Genomic DNA, 23,997 nt, shown 5'->3' with positions numbered 1-23,997 from the left:
TGGGCTGTACGAAGTCCCAGACCACTCACTTCCAGTGGGTGGCCCGACACCCATGTGCATATGAGGAGCACTCCCTGGAGATTTATAAAAAGGGAGCGGTGGGAAGTGGATGGGAAGGGTACCATGAAGTTGGGAGGAGAAACAGGGTCTAAAAAGAATTGGAGTAGAGACTGGGGAGTATATATGCAAAATAAATTTTGTCCATATGCCTTCATTTATTAGTGTGATAAAGCACAATGACCAAAAGCAACTTGGGAAGGAAAGAATGTATTTCAGTTTAGAACTTAAATGTTCTTCTTCCAGGGAAGTCAGAGCAGGAACCTAGAGGCAGGAACTAGGGCAGAAACCATGGAGAAGTACTGCTACTGAATTTCTCCTCATGGCTTGCTCAGCCTGCTTTCTTATAGCACCCAAGATCATCAACCTAGGGGTGGCACCACCCACACAGAGCTAACTCTCCTACACCAATCATAATCAAGAAAATGTACCAGTAGCTTGCCCATAGGCTAATCTGGTGAGGACATTTTCTCAACTGAGGTTCCCTCTTCCCAAATGTCTCCATCAAACTTGTATCATGTTGACATAAAGCCAACCAATACACTGTGTGAAATTGCCAGAAAAATAAATAAAAATTTTAAATACACAAATAGAATTTCCAGGAAGTCTGAAGAGCTTCAAGCCAGTTAGAACTGTGGCTTCTATTCATCTACTTCTTATCCTTTGAGATGGAATTCCAAATATCTTTCATGACTGGCTAACAATTCCTAATAAATTCTAAGGTCATTAATTTGGAAATCCAGCTCAACTGTTTTCAAAACCGTGTGTTTATTCAGAACTCTCTGTTTGATTATAATGTTCTTCAGAATTATGGACAAATAGAACAGACGAGAACTTCAGATTCCATCATCTTAAAACAACACGGACCTCCAGGCATGAGATCACAGAGAAAGCTTCTCCAACTTCCACTTTTATGGTCTTGGCCTTCATTCATGGGTCAACACTTCTCCCTAACAGCAGTTAAGTGTGGAGCATGTGGCCATATGGCTGGCACGCAACTGTAGTGATGAGCTTAGGACCCAATGTTCAGGGCAACTACTGAATCATATTCATAAAAATTTCCAAGTGATCCAAGTGCGATATATATTGCCAGCGGGTGGCATGGTAGAAGAGGATTGTGAAGACAGCTAGCTGCCAGGTAAAATCCACTCTTTTCTCTTCTTTCTGAGTTAATACCACCCTCACAATTAGGTATGCCTGTAAGGTAAGTTCGAGCTGAAGGGATGTGGATAGAAAGTTTACTAAGTCATCATGGATGGAAGCCATTCCCCTGTGGGGTAGGGATGACTAAGTCAGTGGGACTTTTCAGCCCCATTAACCAAACTAGCTGGTTAGTTCATACAAGAATTTCAAAGTCACCCTAGAGTGCCTGTAGTATCCATTAACAGGGCACTTGTGCATGTTCATGCCCCTCCCCAGAATACTGATGCTTTGTGCCTTCTAGTACTCAGGTCAAGTTTCATCTACTATGAGAAGTCTAGGACCCTTAACAATGGGTTAGCTTCTTTCTTGTTTTCCATGCTTCCACAATCATATTTCCACGTATTAGTCAGTTTTGCCTTTATTTTCTGTTACCTTTGTCACCAGGTCATGCCTAGAGGATGGTGGCTCTGTCCTTTCTCTTGCAAACCACTCAGTCCTCACCAACAAATGGGTGTTAATGAATCATCCTCTGTAGCATATAGACTGAACAACAGACAAATTAGTTGGGATTTCAGTCCCCAATTAGTATGTCACAACGTATAGGTTTAGAACCTATATTTCACCATCCACCTCCTTCCTGGGTATGCGATTTCTTCCTTTTAGCAGCTCAATAGTAGCTCTCTTGCTTCTGCTTTATTTCCCAGGATAAAGACAGATCACAAAAAAGCACAAAAGGGTTAAATGTGTAGCAATCTGTTTGACATGAAAAGAAAAAGATAGGAAGAAATTTTAATAAAAATACAACCCTACCAGGACTTGGACTCATTACCTCTGCAATATAAGGAAGACACTAGGCGATGTGAATTTACAGGTGTTAATTAGCCAACAGAGGGCTCCTCAATTGTTCCCAGAATACCACACAACGTAGAGAAATAGAAAAATTCAATCAAAGAATGGTCCCTGCCTCACAGGAAGGACTGCACGCATGCTGAATGTCATGCAAATCAGGTTTAATTTACTGTGTGTTTTTCTGCCTCTACCAAATTTGTCAGAGAAAATGGAGCTTTCTCTGCTTATAGCTGTGAATTCCTACATCATCAAAGCTTGCTGAGATCAAGATGCTATTTCCTAACCAATGCTTAAATAAGAGCAGAAGAAACCCTCAATGCAAAAATCACTTCATGTCTATTGCCAAGGGCAGTATTAATTTAGGAATATTCCCCACTGCTCTGTGGAATGGGGTCTGTTTGGGTAATAGGTACACAGGTAGGACTCTATTTTGAACCAGACTACTTACTCTGCTAGGAATTCCTCTTCCTTTCTAGAGAGCTGGGAATTAGCTATTGTAATTGTTTGCATGAGGGTGACTTGGAATATGTCCCTGCTGTCACAATTAATTAAACTGCGTTTACTATTAAGCCTAAGTAACACTTTGGGGGACATAGCTGCACAGTACCAAGCATCCAGTGTAATGCCTGCGCCCACCCCCACTGCATGATCTGTTTTTTTCTGGAGAACTGTAGATACAGACAGAGGTACATTTAGTCTCTCCGTGCAGTTATGATGATGCGGCCGCATCATTTTCTCATTCAGAATGTCACTCAGGGAGCCCCTGCCATTTCCTTAGATCAAGTTGTTCCAGGCACTTTGAGAGATCTGCAGATGTAGACATATTGCAGCCATTACATCCACCCTTTCAGCCAGCACTCCAATGCTAACATCTGTAAAGCTCTACGTGAATCACTTCAGAAATATTGTTGTTCATTGAGTGAGTCCTCATACCTCACCTATGAGGCGAGATCCTGCATCCAGTTAACAGAGAAGGAAACTGAGGCACAGAGATGTTTTAGTCACTCTGCTACTGTGTTTTAGCCAACAAAGCAGCAGAGATGGAGTCTCTCCAGCCTGCTTTGAAAGTGTGTACCCTAAATCGGGACTCTGTGCTCCCTCTCATCAAATCTTTTTTTGAATAAAAGAATATGAGGCACACACATGGAATTCCAGGCAGACATTGACCACTGATTGTCTTCCAGTATATCTCAAAATGGATCTTCAAGCCATGTGCCATTCATGTGACAAGAACACAACATTTATGTTCTGCCTTGTATTAATGTTTTATGAAACCCAGACATTGTCTCATAGTACCTTATTCGAGAGTGGCCGCATCCTTGTGTATCTTTTACTCTACATTGTCTGGATTGTGTTCTTGCACTGATGCATGGGATAGAGATGGGAAGGATTCATCTATTTCCATAGGTCCTGGGCATGGCTAAAATGATCCATTCCTTATAGGCTCTTAATGTGAGTTATGATACTCAGCATTGGGTTAAGTCATATGGTTAATATCAATGGTCTAAGAGGCTGCCAAGATACCCACCCTGGCCTACAGGGAGGTCCAGCCTCCAGCAGCTGAATGAAGAGTGTTTTCTGACACCGGGGAGACTATGTGTCTCCAAGCTTATACCATATGGTCTGACTGCACTCTGGTTCAACTGGAGAGAAAGCAAGATCCTAGATCAACACACTGATGCTGTCCATTTGTGTTCTCCTCACAACTGTGTCAGACTAGTGAGGTCTTCGACTGGAAGAACAAGGAGCATTCTGTATAGATCAACTCAATCGAGGCAGTTCTTGCGTTGTACAACAACAGCATAGCCTTCTCAGCTTTGAGAGTGAGGAGAGAGATCCTACCAATTTACTTCACTAACTCAACAGGAAGCACCTGCAGAATAACGAGTGCGTGGACTCGTGATAAGATGCAAAGGCTGGCAGACGACGCAGCCAGAACTGAGGGGAGGACAAGCCACGGTCAGCATGTGCTCATGGGTTTATGGCGCTGCCTCCTGCAAGGCTGTCTCTTGGTGTGAAAACGAACATGAATTTATACTGCCTCACAACCGTAGGTCATTATGAAACTAGTAATAAAATACAATTAGAGCTTAATGAAAATTTATTAAGTCCTCGTGTGTGTTCTCTTAATGCTGGAGTAGATACAGAGATTGGGTAAACAGAGATTTTTATCCTCAAGGACATTTTTATTAATTCACAAACTATTTTTAAGTGCTGGGATGTGTTCACCAAAAACACTTTAGTGTTCAAAGAAGAACAAACTCCCTGTACCCCCCAAGAATTTACATTCTATCCAAGGAGGAGACCAGTAAATGGAATCTTGAAAAGTAATGAGTATAAAATTTGAGTGAGTGGCTTAGAGGGATAGATATGTGGTTGGGATTGAAGCTTTTAAAGGATGTACCGGGGGCGGGGGGGAAGATGGACATCCTAAGAAGTGAGGTAGGTCACCTGTTAGAGAAAAGGGATCACCCAGCCCCAGCCCATGCAAACGTCTTGAAGAAAGAGTATCCAAAGGATGTTCAAGGAACAAGAGGAAAGCCCATGTAATAGAACCATGGTGACTGTTTCAGGTCCTGTTATCATTTACAGAAAAATGATGTTTAATCATTCAGTCTAGAATCAACCTCAAAAAAGAGCAACCATGCAACCTTAAAAGCTAGAACGTGCTATTAAAAAGTTGTTCTATTGAGAAAGTTGCCTCCTGTGTTCAAGGCTATTCCCCACCTTCTCTTTTATCAGGTTCAGTGTTTCTGGCTTTATGTTGAGGTCTTTGCTCCACTTGGAGTTGAGCTTTGTTCAGGATGACAAGTGTGGGTCCATTTGCATTCTCCTACATTCCGACATCCAGTTTGACCAGCGCCCTTTGTTGAAGATGCTGCCTTTTGTTTGGTGTGTATTTTTAGCCTCTTTATGAAAAATCAGATGTCCATAAATATGTGGATTTATGTCTGGGTCTTCAATTTTATTCCATTGACCAGTTTATCTGTTTTTATGCCAATTCTGTGAGGTTTTTACTACTACAGCTCTGTAGTACAACTTGAAATCAGGCATGGTGATAGTGCAACAGTTCTTTTATTCTTCAGGATTGTTTTAGCTACCCTAGTCTTTTTGTTTTTCCATATGAAGTTGAGAATTGTCCTTCCTATGTCTGTAAAGAATTCTCTGCTCTGTGTTCCTGGCCGACCCAACCCCTCATGCTAGTCCCTATTGCTGCAACAGAACACCAGCTGTAGGCCCCCAACCCCACCCCCTGCCTTCTAAGGATCCCACTGACCATCCCCTACTGACCTCCCAGAAACCAGGACCTAGACCCTATGATCGCATCAAACCCAGATGCCTAGATGCCAGCACAGAAACACAATCAATAGCAATCAATACAAAGGGTTGTGCGTCTCCACAAGAGCCTAGTTATCCTACTACAGCAGCTCCTGAATATCCCAACATAGCTGAAGCCTAAGAAAAAGATCTTAAAAAATGCTTATATGAAGATGATAGAGGTCCTTAAAGAGGAAATAAATAAACCTCTTACCAAAATCCAGGGAAGCACAAATAAACAATTGAAGAAAGGGAATAAATCCTTTAAAGAAAGCCAGGAAAAAAAAAAAAAAACAGTGGAAGGAAACGGATAAAAATCACTCAAGCCCTGAAAATGGAAATAGAAGCAACAAGAAAAACACAAACTGAGGGCTGGAGAGATGGCTTAGTGGTTAAGAGCACTGACTGCTCTTCCAGAGGTCCTGAGTTCAATTCCCAGCAACCACATGGTGGCTCACAACCCTCTGTAATGCGATCCTATTTCCTCTTTTGGTGTGTCTGAAGACAGCTACAGTGTAGTCATATAAATACAATAAGTCTTTTAAATAAAAGAAAAACACAAACTGAGGGAATTCTGGAAATAAAATGTTTAGGAATTTGAGCAGGAACTTCAAAGGTAAGCTTCACCAACAGAATACAAGAGATGGAAGACAGAATCTCAGGCATTGAAGATACACTAGAAGAAATGGATACATTTGGTTAAAAAAAATAAATCTAAATGATTTCTGACATGAAACATCCAGGAAATCTGGGACAGTCGAAAAGACCAAATGTATGAATAATAGGAATAGAGGAAAGAGGAGAAAACCCAGATCAAAGGCACAGAAATTATTTTCAACAAGATCGTAGAGGAAAATGCCCTTAACCTAAAGAAAATTATACCTATAAAGGTACAAGAAGCAAACAGAACACCAAATCAATTGGACTAGAAAAGAAAATCCCCTAATCACATAATAATCAAAACAGTAAACACAGAGAGCCAAGAAAAAATATTAAAAGTTACAAAGATAAAAGGCCAAGTAGCATATAAAGGCAGACATATTAGAGTTACACCTGACCAAAAGTGCTTGAAAAGATGGGCTGCAAACCATAAGAGACCACAGATGCCATCCCAGATTACTATACCCGGTAAAACTTTCAATCACAATAAATGGAGAAAATAAGATATTCCACAATAAAGTCAAATTTAGATAACATCTACCTACAAATACAGCCCAACAGAAGTTGATAGAACGTTACCATTTTCAAGTCTAATTTATCTGAAACTGATCAACTGCTAATGATCCTCCAATGAGCAGAAGGCTAGCCAGGCACCTGGCAGGAGAACAGCCATAGTTTAATATCTCCCTTCAGACTAGTACTTGCCTGTTCCTTACTATATGTCAGGAGTTAGTGACATCCATTGTCCTCTCTGGACACAGACGAGGTCTGATGCTGGTCACACTTTTCTGAGGCTCATCCTGGGAGTCTTCACAAGATGGGAGATCTCTCTGTAAGAACGAAATGCTCCAGTCAGTTAAAGAAGACATACAACAACAGGTGAGAAATGAGAAACACACACCCCATACACACATCTTATTGCCATCCCCAGGCAAAGTGGTGGCAACTTCAAGAACACATAAAAATACTTTCTGGGGACCTACTGCCTCAGCAATAGGTCCTTGGACATCGATTTGATTTCCTCTAGATGGGCTTTGTGGTGATGGGAGGACTATGGGCTACAAAGAGAGGAAGGGATAAAGAGGAAGGGAGGGAGGGAGGGAGGGAGGGAAGGAGAGAGAGAGAGAGAGAGAGAGAGAGAGAGAGAGAGAGAGAGAGAGAGAGAGAGAGCAGATGACGCTGCATAAAAACAAAGTTCCGTCTCCACTGTGGAGAGATGGCCTTGCAAGTGTCATGGTAGGTATTGTGAAAATACCTTAAGCAATGTTAAATACAGCAATGTTTTGCAAAGGATAGTCGTAAGATTGCAACAGGATTCTGAGATTGCTTGGATGTTTATTATAGTTCACATTTCTAGGCCCTGCTCAAGCTTCCAGAATCAAATTCCCTGGACTAAGGCCCAAGAATTTAAATTTTACCAAGGTCCAGAAATGCTTCTACTACATGAATCATTTGAAAAAACACCAGTATAAATAATATGTAGGTGGTTAATGTTATTTTCTGGGAAGTGGTGTGTGTGTGTGTGTGTGTGTATGTGTGTGTGTGTGTGTGTGTTTCAGTGTTGTGTGTATAACACTGTGAACTCCAATAGTAACTTTTCTCATGGAAATAGTGCAGAGGCAGATGGTCAACTCACAACCGAAAATGGAAAGGATTGATTCTGCATGTTACTGTTGAGTTTCTCCACACGGTATGGAATGTCAAAATCAGAAGCAAATGATGTGTGGGGACACACACACACACACACACACACACACACACACACACACACACAGAGTGTGCCTGGGTGGCCTACCCTGCCTAATATCTTGGGTAGGATTCCATGATGGATATTTGGACTTGCAAAATAGGTCCAGCTGTGAAAAGTCTATGAATTCCAGACAAGTATGTTCCCCTGGGGCCCCTGAAACATGGCATGGTAGTTGCGGTGGAGTGTGTTAGAGAAGGACGTGTCTGTATGAGAAGAGTAGAACAGGACTAAGGGTCTGTTAGAGAAGGACGTGTCTGTGTGAGAAGAGTAGAACAAGACTAAGGAAACCAGCAGTTAGCAAATGAGACCAGGGTGAAGGTTTTAATATCTGCTTTCCTTATGGACTAGGGAAAGTCAAGGTTTTAAGTAGCTTTAAGGTACTCAACTCTTCAGTCAACAATGATAAATGTAGCTGGCCCTCACGGAACATGCAATCCCGGCTTCTTGGGAGGATGAATCAGGAAGATGGGAAGTTCAAGGCCTGCTTGGGCTTGATGAGTGAGTTTAAGGCCAGTCTGATAAAAACTAGTGACACCCTATCTCAAAAAGTCAAAAGAGGGTTGGGGATGTACTGGGTCGTGGAGTACTTGCCATAATGCAAAACTCAATTCTTAGTACTGGGGTGGGGGGAGGGGTATGGATTTTCTTGTCTTAAGAGAAAGAGCTGGGGAGACTGGGTGGGCCAGTGAAGGAAGCATGCCCACCCCGCCCCCACTCCCAGGTTCCTAACAGCCTTCACATGTTTGGTATTGATAAAATGATGCCCAGGAAGTTTTGTTTGTTTACATTAGGTTTGGTTTGGTTTGGTTTGGTTTGGTTTGGTTTGGTTTGGTTTGGTTTGGTTTGGTTTGGTTTGGTTTGGTTTTGGTTTTGAGAGAAGGTCTCAATACATATATAACTCTGACTACCCTAGAATTCACTATGTAGACCAGGCTGGTCTTGAACTCTGCCTCCTAAATTCTGGGATTACAGCTGAGCACCATTGACCCTAGGTGATGCACACGTATAAACTTAGGGAGGAGGTCTCAATGAGGAGTTCTCTAGAACTTTATGTATGGCACACGTACATAAAGTCCTTTCTCTCTGCTGTTGACTGGATGTGAGGGGGTTGGTGATTACAAGTCCCTGCCACTTTGACTTCATCTAAATCATGGACTGTCACTTTTGAACCATAAGCCAAACAGACTTTTCCCCATTAAGTTGTTTGTGTTGGGTATTTTTTTAATCACAGCAACTAAGATAGTGCCAAGAAAGGAGAGACATAACAACCAGGGTCAGGTAGGATGCAAACGCCCCTCTCCAGCCCTCACACACGTGAGGAAACACAGGCGGTCTTCAGACTTTCAAGACCAGGCCCACAGAATTCAAGACATTTTATATCACACATGCACATCAAAGTGAAAATATTGTAAAATAGCACTTATTTTTATTTGGTACAATATATACAGAATCAAGATTGGACAACTTGCGTATTACTGCACTTAAAAACAAACAAACAAACGGCAATCAGGAATACACGAACCTTCAGACCAGAGATAGATGATACCTACATAAAGTATTTACTTCTTCTATTTATTTTATTAAAGTAAATGCTGTCTGGACTAGGTAATCTTAATTGCCAACTTGATGAGATCTAGAATCACCCAGGAGATGGGCCTTTGGAGCATATTAGAATATTATTTTGATTAGGTTAATTATAGTGAGAAGACTTATCCACTATGAGCAGCACCATTCCCTAAGCCGAAATTATAAACCACATAAGAAAACAAGATACTCACAATAATTAATTGCTCTATGCTTGTTGTTTGTGGGTACAATGTGACCAGCTCTTTCCAGAGTTTTCTGGCCCTGCAGCAAATGATTTCCTCTGGAGGGAGGGCGCTAGATTGTCCCTACTCCCTGTCGGCTTTTCAGGGGGCTGCGGCACTGAGGATGAGCAGGGAAGAGGAGAACCCGGCCAGCAAGACCACACCTGTGCAGGATATGCAGAGCAAGGGGCTCTAGATGTCTCTGCACCATCAATTTGTGGTGGACAGCAAAGACAAGGGACCCGAAGTCATCCTTATCTGGGACTCCTTGGTTCAGCTAATTCACCAGTGTGAGATCTCGTGGGAGCTCTTCTCACCTCTGCATGCACTTAACTTTGGCACTGGTGGTGACAGCACATAGCATGCACTCTGGGAGCTTGAAAATGGGGAGCTGCAACACATCCAGCCCAAGATTGTGGTGGTCTTGGTGGGCACCAATAACCACAGCCACACAGCAGAAGAAGTGAAGGGTGGCATCAAAGCCATGGTATAAGTGGCAGCCCCAGGCACCGGTGGTTGTGCTGGGACTGCTTGCCAAAGGCCAGCATCCCAACCCACTTTGCGAGAAAAATCGACAGGTAAACAAGCTGGTTTGGGCAGCACTAGCTGGCTATCCCCACTTCTTAGATGCAGACCCTGGCTTTGTGCACTCCGACGGTACCATAAGTCACCATGACATGTATGATTACCTGCACCTGAGCCACTTTGGGTACACACCTGTCTGCCAGCCTTGCACTCCTTGCTGCTTCATCTTCTGGCCCGAGATCAGGGTCAAGGCATCTCTCTGCCAGGGACAGCACCCTAAGCATCTTTCCTTCCTTCCCTTCACTTTAAATTCTCCTCCTCCTAACAAAGCAAAAACAAACAAACAAACAAACAAACAAACAAACGTGATCAGATGTCTCAAGTTCCTGCTGCAGTGGCTTCCTGGTCATGACAGACTATAGCTTCAAACTGAGCCAGAGGGAATCCCTTCTCCCTTAAGGTGCTTTCGTTGGAGCATTTTATCTGAACAATGGAAAAAAATAACCAAAAAAAAAAACTCTGCCTTGATTCATTTAATTTTCTGCACATAAACAAAATGCTATACCAGAGAATGAAGACACTTACATGAAGAAAGACAGATGGCCTCATAGGTTCCATTTCTTCACGTGTATCTGTTGGGTAGAGGCGTCGTTCAGTTGCATGAAGACACCCACTGGCATCTAATGGAGGTGGGGAATCATCTTCCAGATGCAACTCCAGGTACCTTCATTACCAAGCCTTCCTCGGTCTCCTCAGGTTGAAATAACCATACATTCTCTTTCCGGTGGACCTTCAGCCCCACTGTTCATGGATGTATTGAGTAGTTTCCCAACTCATCAGGTCTGTTTCTGTCGTTACTGTTTCTGCCATTGTTATCACATACTAGAACACTCAATATTTGTCGTTTGAATTTGTCTTATGTTTTGTTTGTGGGACGGTCTCCAGAATTAAATTCGAAGAAGCAGAACCAATGTCATGTACGATAGAGATGCGGTCTGCTGACAGAAAACTCTTGTACTTGGAAGGATGTAAGACAGTCATGGGCTGGACTTGTATCATGTCCCTGCTTCCACTCACAGTCACATAAATTGAGGCAATTCTTTACCTTTGAAAATCTGGCTACTTTAATAGAGAAAGGAAGGAGGAAAAAAGTGATAAGCATGGGTGCGGAAGGAGGAGGAAGAAGAGAAAGAGGAAAACAAGATGGAGGACAAGAAGCAAAGGGACTACTAAGAGCATATATGATGTACAGTTATTATGGGAATTAAATGCAATAATCCACAATAATTCATAACATATAGTAAGTGAACAATACGTTGAGTGAATTTCTTAGAGAGACCATCCCAAACCAGTGATGTGCTACACACAGTCTCTCCCAGAACTGCACATTGACAGACAATGGCTCTTCATATTCAACCAAGTGATCGTACAGGAAAAGCGCTGATATTCTACCATGTGCTGCGTCAAAGAGCTATGGTGTCTATCACAGCTGGTAATTAAAGGCTTTTTAACTTACAATGGAATTGTCAGGTCATGAATCCATCAGACTCCAAAAACCATCAGATTTAAAAAACATTGTTACAAAGGACCCAGTGGAATGTTGATATAATTATCTCCATCACTTCCTGTGCAGCTACTTTATTACATTACGTAAATTGCTGGCATCATATTTCCATCGGACGGCCATGGTGTAAGAGTTAGTCAAACACCGCATCCCCTTCTTATATTGTAGCCTTCTACTCCTTAGGAAACAATGATACTACAATACCCAGCATGCAGTTCTCCTGTCGGCATCCTAATTCTGTCCTATTCTATCTGTTATCCTACAAGTCAATGGCTGGCAACTCATTTCGAGCATCATCTTGCTCAAAGGCATCTTGCTCCCCTACACGAAGAACAGCGTTATGTTCAGAGTCCACTTACCATACTGATGAGTCAGCCAACTAGACAGAAGAAGGAAGTCAATAAATGTTTGCAAAAGGTTTTTCAGCACTCGACAGATAAATAGGAAAGTAATGTTCATCTAATAAGAACAAGTATGTCTTTGATGCTATGGGTAGTACATTAATGAACAAAATTTGACTTTCAGAGACCAGCTTATTGAAAATGATAACACTGGATTTCCTCTTTGCTACATGGTCCCAGCATGCCCCCTTGGACTCCACTTCTGGGAATCTTAATCTTTAATCAGATGTTCAAGTGGTACGAATAGCCAACACAATCTGATTTTAGCATCTTGGTTCATTGGAACATTTCCCATGCTGGTTCCTCTGTCTGAAACAGTCATTCTCATGCCACACTCTTCTATCTCTTGATCCTCAACCTGGTCTCCAAGTGAACGTGCTTTTTTAGGGCTCAGTATTCCATTTCTTTCCCTGGGGAGTTACATCCATCCTCTAGCTGGCACACAGATGCACAGTACAAATAGTTGACTTTTTACTTAGTTCAATAAAGACTAGATTGCGGTTACTTACTGGCAATTTGAGTCAATAAATTGTGAGCAAATGTAAGGACCATAGGTATAGCTGAAACAGTTGGATGCTGAGTTTGTACATAAAGACCAAACTCCCAACAGCCACAAACATATCCATTATGCATTCCTCAGCTGACAAGACAAAGGAAGAAACTTGCTTCACATTGTGGAACAAGTGTGTAAAACTGATTTAAAAATAAAGGAAAATATTTCTGTGTGTGCACATATATGTATGTGTGTAGGTCTTTATGTGTATATATGTGTATATGTGTATGTATGTGTGTGCATACGTATATTTAAGTACCTGTGTGTGCATGATCATGTATGTGTACTTGGAGATCATGAACATACACTAAGAACAACAACTTGGAGTTGTACATGAGCACATGTAGAGGCCAAAGGTCAGCCTCAAGTGTCATTTCCTTGGCAGGATCCTACCACCTTATTTGTTGAACAAGGTCTTTTGACTGGTGTTAAACTTCCCCACTAAGCTAGGCTGACTTAGAGATCCAACTGTCCCACCTTCCCAGTGCTGAGATTGTACGTTCCAGGACTCCTGCCTTGTTTATGTGGGTGCTGCGGGTTCTTGTGAATGAAGCCAGCCCCTCATGCTTACAAGCACCTTACATACTCAGCTTCCTCACAAGGCTAAAAGGAGAAAAATCATTTTAACTTAAACTTACGTAGCAAGACTTTTATAATCAGGCCAGACTGTTGCAGAGTGTTTCTGGTTTGCAAGAATGGATTGGGACTTGTCCACGTACACGCTCATCAGATCTCATCTGATTAGACTTCCCGAGACCTAGGGAGTTTGGCCTTGCTTACCTTTAGCTGCAAAAGGCCACTGTGAGCTTGGAATTCATTGGCCACGGGATGGCAATTGAAAGTTAATGAGCACCCAAGGCTCATTTCAAGAGCTTTCCAAAGCACATTTTCAGTGTCTGTCCATCCACTGTTGGACATCTGGGCTGCAGATCTGTACTAACCGCTGAGTGCTGCCTAACATGTCTAAGAACAACACCACAAGGAGTGAGGACAGTGGAGCTATGGGTTTCGTGTGTCACATGGCTTGGTACACAATGGAGATTCAAAACATGTTGCAAAAAGGAGCACCTCTCAGGAGATTAGGACTGAGAAGTCAGTAGTCCTCATTGCTCATGCTGAGGCAGGAGCATAATTTGCAGAGAAAGGAGAGAGAGAGACAGAGACAGAGACAGACAGAGAGAGACAGAGAGAAACCGAGAGAGACCAAGAGACAGAGAGACCGAGAGAGAGACAGAGAGAGAGAGACAGACAGACACAGAGACACAGACAGAGAGACAGAGAGACAGAGAGAGAGAGACAGAGAGAGAGACAGAGAGAGACCGAGAGAGACTGAGAGAGAGACAGACATAGACAGAGACACACAGAGATGGACAGAGAGAGAGAGACAGACACAGAGACACAGACAGAGAGACAGAGAGACAGAGAGAGAGAGACAGAGAGAGACCAAGAGAGACTGAGAGAGAGACAGAGTGAGAGAGAGACAGACATAGACAGAGACACACAGAGAGAGACAGAGAGAGAGACAGAGAGAGACAGAGAAAGAGAGAGAGAGACAGAGACAGAGAAAGAGAGAGAGAGAGAGAGAGAGAGAGAGAGAGAGAGAGAGAGAGAGAGAGAGAGTTTCCTGTGCTCCTGTGCTCAGAGACCAAACGAAGTGGGGACTTGAGGCCTCTCCCTGTGCTGTATTGTGCTATCAGTTATGAGGTTCCTGTTGAGTTAATTTCTCTGTTTAAAGCTCTCACCCTGTATTAATTAGCTGATAGAATCCTTATGGTGTGATGTGTGTTTAGGGCCATTGTAGAATGAACATTGTCACAGAAATCTGTTTTGTGGGACTTGTTAGCACGGATATTATTTAGCTAAATAGCTCTCAATGATTCCTTCGGAGCCTGCTGCATCTGTTGGGCAATTCGTTTTATAGTTGGGGACTCTAAATTTTCTATTTTTTTTAACTTAGTCAACTGTAGTGACCTGTCTGTAGGCCAGGGATGTTAATAGCTATCTCAGTTAATACTTCATTTATCGTAGAGCAAAGAAAACCCCAGAGTAAAAAATAATTTTATTCCATTTTTGAACAGCCTTAAAAAATATATTATTTTTTCAAACAAATTGCTCCAAGGGAAAAGAAAGAATTTCAATTGCATCAAATACCAGATTCTTTTGAAAAGAACCTGTTGGAGTCGGGCAACTGAGAGCTGACATGAATTTGTCTGCGCACATCAGTTTGTGCACCTGGGAACGAGTGGAACTTGGGTTCAGAAAGGTCCATCCAACGAGTTCTACAGCAGTCAAGTCAGCTTGACTAACTGATCAAGGCTTTAGCTTTGCTGCAGGCAATGCCATGGAATGTCAGGGAAGAAGTCCCCAGCATCTCAGGGCTGGGTGGTTGTGCTGGCAGCCCTGTGATGTCAGCAGCAGTGTCCTCACGGGCTGCTTGTGAAATGCAAATATTCCGGTGTTGACAGATGGGGCTGGGAAGGAGTGTTTCTTTAATAATTCTGCATTCCTGGGGAATGTTGTGGCAGCGAGCGAAGAAGGGACTTGCATATGGCACAAGTTAGAACTCCACTCAGGTCAAAAGATTTGCTAGACTCAGTTCTGTCTTAGGTGTCCTTCGGGATACAACTAAAACCTCTCCAGAAAATGATCTCATGTATGGTCTGCTACTATAGAAGCCATCAGTAGCTTCTGAACAGTCTCTGCGCCCATTTCATATCTCCATCTGTACTGCTAATGGCCTTCTATCCATTACAGGAAACAAGGGTCTCTCTCTCTCTTTCTCTCTCTCTCTCTCTCTCTCTCTCTCTCTCTCTCTCTCTCTCTCTCTCCCTCTCTCCCTCTCAAGCCCCCTCCCTTCTTCCCCTTCGTTAACCAATTCACCACTATTGTGCCACTCAGAGCCCAGAGACAAAGATAGAACTCGCATTTCTGCTGCCTACAAGTAAGTTCTGTGAGTTATTTAGCTTGTAAATGTATCCATTTGCAGAGTGATGATAATAAGATCTAATTTACAGGGCTGTGATAAGGATTCTGGGAGACAATGAGGACTGAAATGCTTAGTGGGGTGTGGCTGAGGAGAGCGGGTCCTTCCTCCACTCACTCTTCTCTAACCTGCAGGAAAATGCAGACTCTTCAGGAGCAAGACAAGGGCGCTCACTCTGTGCTTAGTGACCGCTAAATCTGCTACTAGATGCATAGCAGGAATAAGAGAATAACTTTGCAAACTTTCTTTAGAATGGGGCTTACAAGTTTTCCCCCATAAAGAGCTGTATGGTAAATATTTTAGGCTTGTACCTATCTGGTCACTGTGGCAACTGACCACTTTCCTCGCTGTAGTATGGACACAATCATGACACTATATACACAAGTAAGTATTACTATGTTCCCTTAAAACAACAGTTCTCAACCTTCGGGCCAGGACCCCTCTGGAGATTAAATGACTCTTTCACAGGGGTGGTGGCCTAAAACCATTGCATATCAGATATTTGCATTGCGATTCATAAAAGTAGCAACATTACAGTTATGAGGTAGCAATGAAAATAATTTTTTGGTTGGTGACCACCACAGCACGACTGACTGCATTAAGGGGGGTCACAGCACTAGGAAGGTTGAGGACCACTGCAACACTGTGTACAACCCAGGTTGTCAGTTTGCACTGGGCTTCAAAAACGCCAGATCTAGGGTAGAAATACTCATTTGAGAAAGGAAGGTCACAAACTCAAAGCCACAAACACCAATTAACAACCCACATAGTGGGCTATTCGGTTGAGTTTATTCACAAAGGTGTGGGGCTTGAATCTCTAAAGCCCTTACTGATAAATAATAGACAAGTTCCAGACAGTAATAAAACATAATGCAGTAGCTATGATCAGCCATGTAGAGGAGAGAAAAAGGAAAATTAAAATTGGTTTTAAGAAACCCACAATCTGCACAGGAAAAATATGCTCGACATCACAGAGAATTTATTTGGTGAGCGATCGATTCCGATTCTTTGGTGAGCATATCTTAGAAGTCTCAGAGAAGTTTGAACTCACTGCGAGAACTGGAAATGTTACAACATCAAAAACCATCCCCTCTACACACACACATAAATATTCAACTGATCTTCAAAAGAAATATGACCTTAGAAATCACAGTAGGGTAAATTCCAGCTGCACCTCCACTCAGAAGCCTGCTTCTTTGAAAAGGAAGGCGATCGTATTTGAATGCAGCCCCTTCACAGACTCTGTCAGGTATAAAGGTGGGGGGACGATGACTCAGAAGCTTCACTGGGTTCTTAAAAGTTAATCAATCAGCTAGTTGTTTTCAAAAGTAGCTCAAGTTTTTAATGAGCTCAACTTTTTCTCCCTCGTCTGACAATGTAGGAGCTTCCTATGCAAATCTGATCAAGTCTCCTCCCAGACCCTTCAGTGGCTTCTCACTGCTCTGAAGTTCTTAGGATAAGACTCAGAGCACCGTCTGGCCTACATGGCTTTGTTGGGTCCTCACCAACTTCCCACTAGCACATTGCTGGATCCTCCATCCACCAGTGTTCCACTCTCCTTCGGGTTGTCAGACCCACAGAGCCACCCCTTCCCTAAGCTCACACCCCCCACACACACACACACACAGATTCACACAGTCTTAGTCTACTTAACTTCCATATGCCCCGAGCCCCAGTCAACTGTCAGCAGAGCTGCCCCCCGCCTCTGAGTTCTGATCACGGTTTGTCATCATACATTCATTAGGGTGATGGTTTAATTAATATCCGCCTCCCCCTCTGGGTTCCAGGCCCTCCAAGGAGCAGGAGACACACAGCCTTTTAATGGCAGCAGGCTTAGCTCGGTGCCTGGAAGAGGCTTTATAATAAAAAAGATATGATGAAGGGGGAATGAGAAAGATGTGGAATTAAAATACCACACCAGACTCGGTCAAAACAAAGAATTGCTGAGCGATATTTGATATAGCGAGACACATTTTCAGAATAATCCCTTTTTTGTTTGTTTGTCTCTTTGTTTGCGTGAAGCTCTTAAAGGATTCTCTAGATTTGAATCAGAAACACTTTCCTGTCATAGCCAGAAATGTTTTAGGACTCGGGGACCATAGATAGCACTTCTGTCAGATAGAGGCAGGCAGGAAATGTGTCAGGATTTGGGAACCAGAGTATTTTGGTCTTAGCTGCTTAATACCATGGTCCTGGCATATTGTAGACGCCAGAGACAGTGCAGAAACAAACCTGACCGTGTTCCAGTCAAACCAGGGCTTTTAACGTTCCTTACGGTTGATATCTCTGTCTAGTTTTTCTTTTCTTTGTTTTTCAAAGGACTTAATTTATTTTATGTTGATCAGTACATTGTCACTGTCTTCAGACACACTAGAAGAGGGTGTTGGATCCCATGACAGATGGTTGTGAGCCACCATGTGGTTGATGGAAATCAAACTCGGGACCTCTGGAAGAGCAGTCAGTGCTCTTAACCGCTGAGCCATCATCTCTCCAGTCACCCCACCCCTTTCTAAAGAGTGATGTATTTATTCATTTTATGTGTGAGTGCTCTATCTGCATGTACACCTACATGCCAGAATTGGGGATCAGATCTCATTACAGATGGTTGTGAGCCACCATGTGGCTGCTGGGAACAGAACTCAGGACCTTTGGAAGAGCAGCCAGTGCTCTTGACCGCTGAGCCATCTCTCCAGCCCCTTAATATTTTCCTGTTTCAGGGCTGTTTTGCATATGGCCTCCAAAGCAACACCCATGACTTGACCCACTCACTGCCAATAGTGCCCCACCCATTCCGTTATTAACAAATGTGTGGCAGCATTTCCCCAGACATTGTCAAATGCTCCTCAGAGATAAAGACATTGAAGCTACGACAAAGTGCAGAAAGGGTAAAAAGCTCATCAATTTCAAGCTGCTTTCAACAATGAGCTGGTTGGGTCAATCCTAGCCTAGAAAAAGGGATTAGACGATGGTGGTCTATGTCTGTGTAAGCTGCTGATACCCTCTGCCCTCCAGCTTCTGTGGGTGAGGGCTGTTTGTCTGCTTTCTTTACCTAAATCAGGCAAACCTTTGGAATGAGACAGGTACAGTTGTTGGGGAACAGCGAGAGCTGATGGTTTTAGACTATGAAATCAGCTTCCTTGAACAAAGGAGGCTTGAGCCATATATAATACACCGCTCCTGCATTTACCTGTAACTGCACTTCGCCAGCTTTGAGCGAGGTGTGCAGTGTGAAGCTTCTCAACAGACAAAATTTAAAAATAAGTTAGAAGCAAATCTGGGTGTTTGTACTGAAAATATTACAGCCTCCGCCAAAATGAGTAGTCCACGTGGTCTTGAATAGAGAACCCCAAGGCTCCCAAGAATTGTGTCTCTGCCCTGTGCCTCTCTGCCTCCCCAGTCTGGAGGAATCCAGGGTCTCGGACCATAGCTTCATCTTCCCACTTCGCCTCATGCTCTGACTCTCTGCTTTTTACGCAGCCTTCGTTTCTTCTGATAAACCTCAGAGACTACACTTCACACTCATTTCACACATCAACACGGGTAGAAACCTAGGCAAGGAGCTGCGTGAGACACAAAGAAAACAGATTTCAACTACTGTTGAAGACCGCTCCTTGCTGGGCCTCTGGAGGCTGAGGTCTTTACAGCATGTTAGGATCTGGAAGATGCCCTGGATAATTAAGTCAAATAAAATGAAATAAAATAAAATAAAACTTTTCCGGGCTGGGAGATGGTTCAGTTGCTAAAGTGCTTTCCATAAAGGCATAAAGACCAGAGTTCGATCCTCAGAACCTTACAAAGTTAGGCATGGCAAAGCAGAGGCATCAGACATGGAGGCCCTGGGGCTTGCTAGCTCGCCAGTGTAGGTGAATTGGCAAGCTTAGTGGGAGACCCTGCCTCAAAAACCGAGGTAGAAGCCAATAGAACAATGAAGGTGAAGACAAAAAGCTCCCAAGCACAAAGTCTTTCCCAGCCAAAAGAGCGGTGCAGAGAGACATCCACAGCCACACAAAAAAAGAGAAGGGCAGCCCAAGGCAGGGCCACTCTGGATGTGGTCCAAATGCCCTTGGCAAGAGTACATCCAGGAAAAACAAACACGACCTCTGTGCCATCATCCAGTTTCCCCTGACCACCAAGTCAGCCATGAGGAAGACAGAAACAATGACTCTGTTCATCGGAGAAGCCAAGGCCAAGAAGCCCCAGGGCAAACAAGCTGAGAAGAAATTCTGTGACGGAATGACCAAAATCAATCAGGCCGGGAGGAGAAGGCGGCACAGGTCCATCTGACTCCGGATTGTGAGCCTTTGGATGTTGCCAACAAATCTGGGCGCACTTAAATGGAATCCAGCCCCATTGAAATCCTGCTGATAATTCCTTCTTTAAAAAAAAAAATTAGTTTAATTATGTGTGCCAGTATGTCTACATTAGCGCAGGTGCTCACAGGGGCCAGAAGAGGGCACTGGATTCCCGGAGCTAGGGTCACGGGTGGTTGTTAACTAGCCACCCAGTGAGCTGCTGGGAACTGGACTTGGGTCCTCTGAAAGAGCAGGATACAATCTTAACCACTGAACTTTCTTTCCAGCCCCAACGATAGACTTGCAGTTAGAGGTGCTAGGAATTGAACCCAGGACTGAGCAACACTCCAAACAGCTATTAATTCTAAGTACACAATATTAACCATAAAAAAGAGTAACTGAGGAAGATACTGGACATTAACCCCTGGCCTCCACATACACACACAAACACACACAGAGACACACATACAGGCGCACACACACAGGCGCGCACACACACAGACACAAAGACACACAGACACACACACAGACACACACAGACACACACACAGACACAAAGACACACACAGACACAAACACACACACACACACACACACACACACGAACACATATATACATGACCAAACAATATACACATATACAAAACAGTTTTGCTCCGATAGACAAATACATATAAAAGTATCAGGGCAGTTTCTCTGGCGTGGCCCTTCCTCCATGTTACTATGAATGCTGCCTTTTACACTGGGTAGAAGACAGTGCTATTTGTCCCAGCGCTGGCAACACTGGTATGGGAAACTTCAACACAGTGTGGAGTACATGGTCTAATTCTGATTCTTCAAAATTCTTCTCAGATTTTTACCAAAGCTAAAGCAGTCGTTCCCCCCCACCCCACCCCCCATGCAACTGGCGGTGTTTGCAGGCTTGAAATTGAATCTCAGGGAAGACAGACACAGAGGCCGGCTCTGAGCGTGAATACAGGAGACGAGTGCCTTGCCAACACACAGGTAAAGAAGGAGAACAATACAATCCCTTGTGAGGATGCCGAGGAGATGCACACCTTTTACAGCAATTCGCATCACTTTTGATTTAACGTGGGAGAAATGGAATTCTCCGGTAGCCATCCCTGACGTATTTGCGTGAGATTCTTGCGCCATCCAGTGGATATCTTGTGGAATTGCAGCAATTGCTTGTGCCTTAAATTTTGTCTCTCAACCACCTTGTATTGTTTACATTCTGCTCTTTTGTCCTATTTGCATTAAACATGTTGTATCTATTCGTGTAATCATGAAATAATCAACAAAAGCGCTTATTACAAAAATACAAAGGCACTGATTTTTAAAACCAAATAAAATGTAAATTAATAAATTAGATAAAGCAAGGTGATCTGTACGTAAGTATGTGAATATTAATAGAATTATCTTCCGAATATTCCAGAAGATAAAGTTCCTTGACCCTAATGGCAGATACACTAGAAATAGGACAGGACTTGATGCACCAGATGGGCTGGTACCACTCAAAGATGCTGGCTGATGTTGGGCCATGCCCATAGATATATCATAATGGGAACGCAGGAAGTCAAAGTGCATTTAACCCTAACTGCCAAATGTCGCAGCTTAGCGAATGTTGCCAGTTGTTTTTTCCTCCCGATGCTACTGATGCTCTGGTTGACTGGGAGCTGCGGCTGGCTGACACTTTCCAACCTGGAGACAGGGTCATGACGCCTGTCACTAGCCCAGGAAAAGATCAAAACTTTGAAATGTGAAGGAAGCATGTTTTTGGCTGAATGCACATCACTTTCACGATGCTGTAAAGTTCCATCCTCCTACATCAAGGCATCATAAGTCAAGGATCATCCGTACTGCTCTGGTACTGGCTGCTGCTGCTGTAGGGCACTTCTTGCTGCTGCTGCTGCTGCTGCTGCTGCTGCTGCTGCTGCTGCTGCTGCTGCTGCTGTAGGGCACTTCTTGCTGCTGCTGCTGCTGCTGCTGCTGCTGCTGCTGTAGGGCACTTCTTGCTGCTGCTGCTGCTGCTGCTGCTGCTGCTGCTGCTGCTGCTGTAGGGCACTTCTTGCTGCTGCTGCTGCTGCTGCTGCTGCTGCTGCTGCTGCTGCTGTAGGGCACTTCTTGCTGCTGCTGCTGCTGCTGCTGCTGTAGGGCACTTCTTGCTGCTGCTGCTGCTGCTGCTGCTGCTGCTGCTGCTGCTGCTGTAGGGCACTTCTTGCTGCTGCTGCTGCTGCTGCTGCTGCTGCTGTAGGGCACTTCTTGCTGCTGCTGCTGCTGCTGCTGCTGCTGCTGCTGTAGGGCACTTCTTGCTGCTGCTGCTGCTGCTGCTGCTGCTGCTGCTGCTGTAGGGCACTTCTTGCTGCTGCTGCTGCTGCTGCTGCTGCTGCTGTAGGGCACTTCTTGCTGCTGCTGCTGCTGCTGCTGCTGCTGCTGCTGCTGCTGCTGCTGTAGGGCACTTCTTGCTGCTGCTGCTGCTGCTGCTGCTGCTGCTGCTGCTGCGTTTGTTGTTGTTCTTGTTGTTCTTGTTGTTATGAGTAAACCCTGGCAAGGCTGCTCAGTGGGGAAAGGTGCATGCTGCATAAACCCGCCAATCTGAGTGTGTGCCCTATAATCCACGTAAACAAAGACGGAAGTTAAAAACCAAACTGATTCCACAGAGTCGTCCTCCGACTTCTGCAGGCTCAGCACACAATAATAATCACGAAGACGGGGACGACGCTGATGTTTTTAATATGAAAAAAGTAAAAAGTATCTGGTAAAACAAAGAATTGTTTCTAGGTTCTTTGAACGCTGAAGGTTCCCAAAAAGGCATCTGTGAACTAAGTTGTGGCTGAGGGGCGGGGGAAGACAGAACTGAGTCTCCTGGGCTCTTCTCTTTGTCTCAGGACATCTTGCCAGCCCTGATGCCCAGCCACAGAAGCTAACAGAGAACAAAATGTTGTCACAAGTTCCCGAAGAGCCCAGAGGACAGAACTTGGCGTAAATCCCAGTGACCTAGGCCCTCTTGGAAGCATAGAAGAGTCTCTTAACAAGGTGTACTCTGCGACTTGAAGCGACTTCTTGTCCTCCTGCATGGACAGTGTGTGACTCTCCCTGGGATATGTGAACACATAAGCATTCACTCCATGTAGGACACCGATGCCAGACCAAAGAAATCGTTTCATCCAAGTTCAATTTGGTGGTAATAATTTTCTTAGAGTTACCTACAGGATCATGGGAAATTTATGGGCAGCTACTCTACCTAGAAATGTCCCCATTGGCCACAGACTGTTAACCACTTACATATTTCAGGCAGAGAGAGGAATGTCAAGTGAGCACTTCTCCCCTTGTGAGTAGTCTCTTCTCTCCTTCACAGGGCAAGGCTGGTAGGCCCAAGGCTAGTTTAGCTAATCAAAGCTGCTTTGGTTTCGAGACAGTAATGATTGTGTCATTTCCAAAGGACAGTAGTACATCTTGAAACAGTGGCAGATTAGGCGTCTCAGAGAAACAAAGGTAGCCAAAGGAAAAGGGGGATTCTCAGAGCTTGAGAAGGGTAGGGTAGGCGAGGTACGAGATGAAGCTCTGGACAGTGGCTTAGTTTTTACACCAGCAACACAAGAGGGATAATAGACCTTAAAGCCAGGGATGATGACCACAGAGCTGATGCCTTTAGCTCCTCGCTTTGGGTTCTCTGGGCTGTGGTGTCTTCAGTTGCAAGAGGTACTTGGGGGATAGAAGTCTTAGGGATTTTTTTCCCCTGTAGTTCTCTGAAGCACAAGCCCTGGTTCTCAGTTCTGAACGCTGTGTCCAATAAAAACAAAACAACACTCAATTGAGACAACGTGCTATTAAAAAAAGTAAGCAGGGTGATTCGGGACCAGCTGTGCCATGTGGATGGTGCAGCAAATAGTTTCCACACTGGAAGTCTACCTCCTGGAAATTGTTTAACGAGGGCATTCATTTGAGAGGCAAACCATAGATAGTTACCCGCGAGGAGATTATGTCCTTTGTTGCCCAGAGTCAGAAAGGCTGAGCGGAACACAGTGCTACAGCCATAAGGGTGCCACAAGTGTACGCCATCCTCCCCGACTGAATTCTGCACGTCTACCTCA

At 44.0% G+C, this 23,997-nt stretch overlaps 2 pseudogenes; one reads left to right on the top strand and one right to left on the bottom strand.

Annotated features, from left to right (window-relative positions):
- Nucleotides 1-9,709: 9,709 nt before the first annotated feature.
- On the top strand, nt 9,710-10,520 carry Pafah1b3-ps1 (platelet-activating factor acetylhydrolase 1b, catalytic subunit 3, pseudogene 1; annotated as a pseudogene).
- A 1,413-nt stretch (nt 10,521-11,933) lies between these two features.
- Nucleotides 11,934-22,431, bottom strand: LOC134481462 (probable serine/threonine-protein kinase dyrk1; annotated as a pseudogene).
- Nucleotides 22,432-23,997: the final 1,566 nt, after the last annotated feature.

The sequence above is a fragment of the Rattus norvegicus genome, chromosome 13, assembly GCF_036323735.1.
Source record: "Rattus norvegicus strain BN/NHsdMcwi chromosome 13, GRCr8, whole genome shotgun sequence".
Classification (NCBI taxonomy): Eukaryota; Metazoa; Chordata; class Mammalia; order Rodentia; family Muridae; genus Rattus; species Rattus norvegicus.
This window is presented reverse-complemented; position numbering and strand designations above follow the sequence as displayed.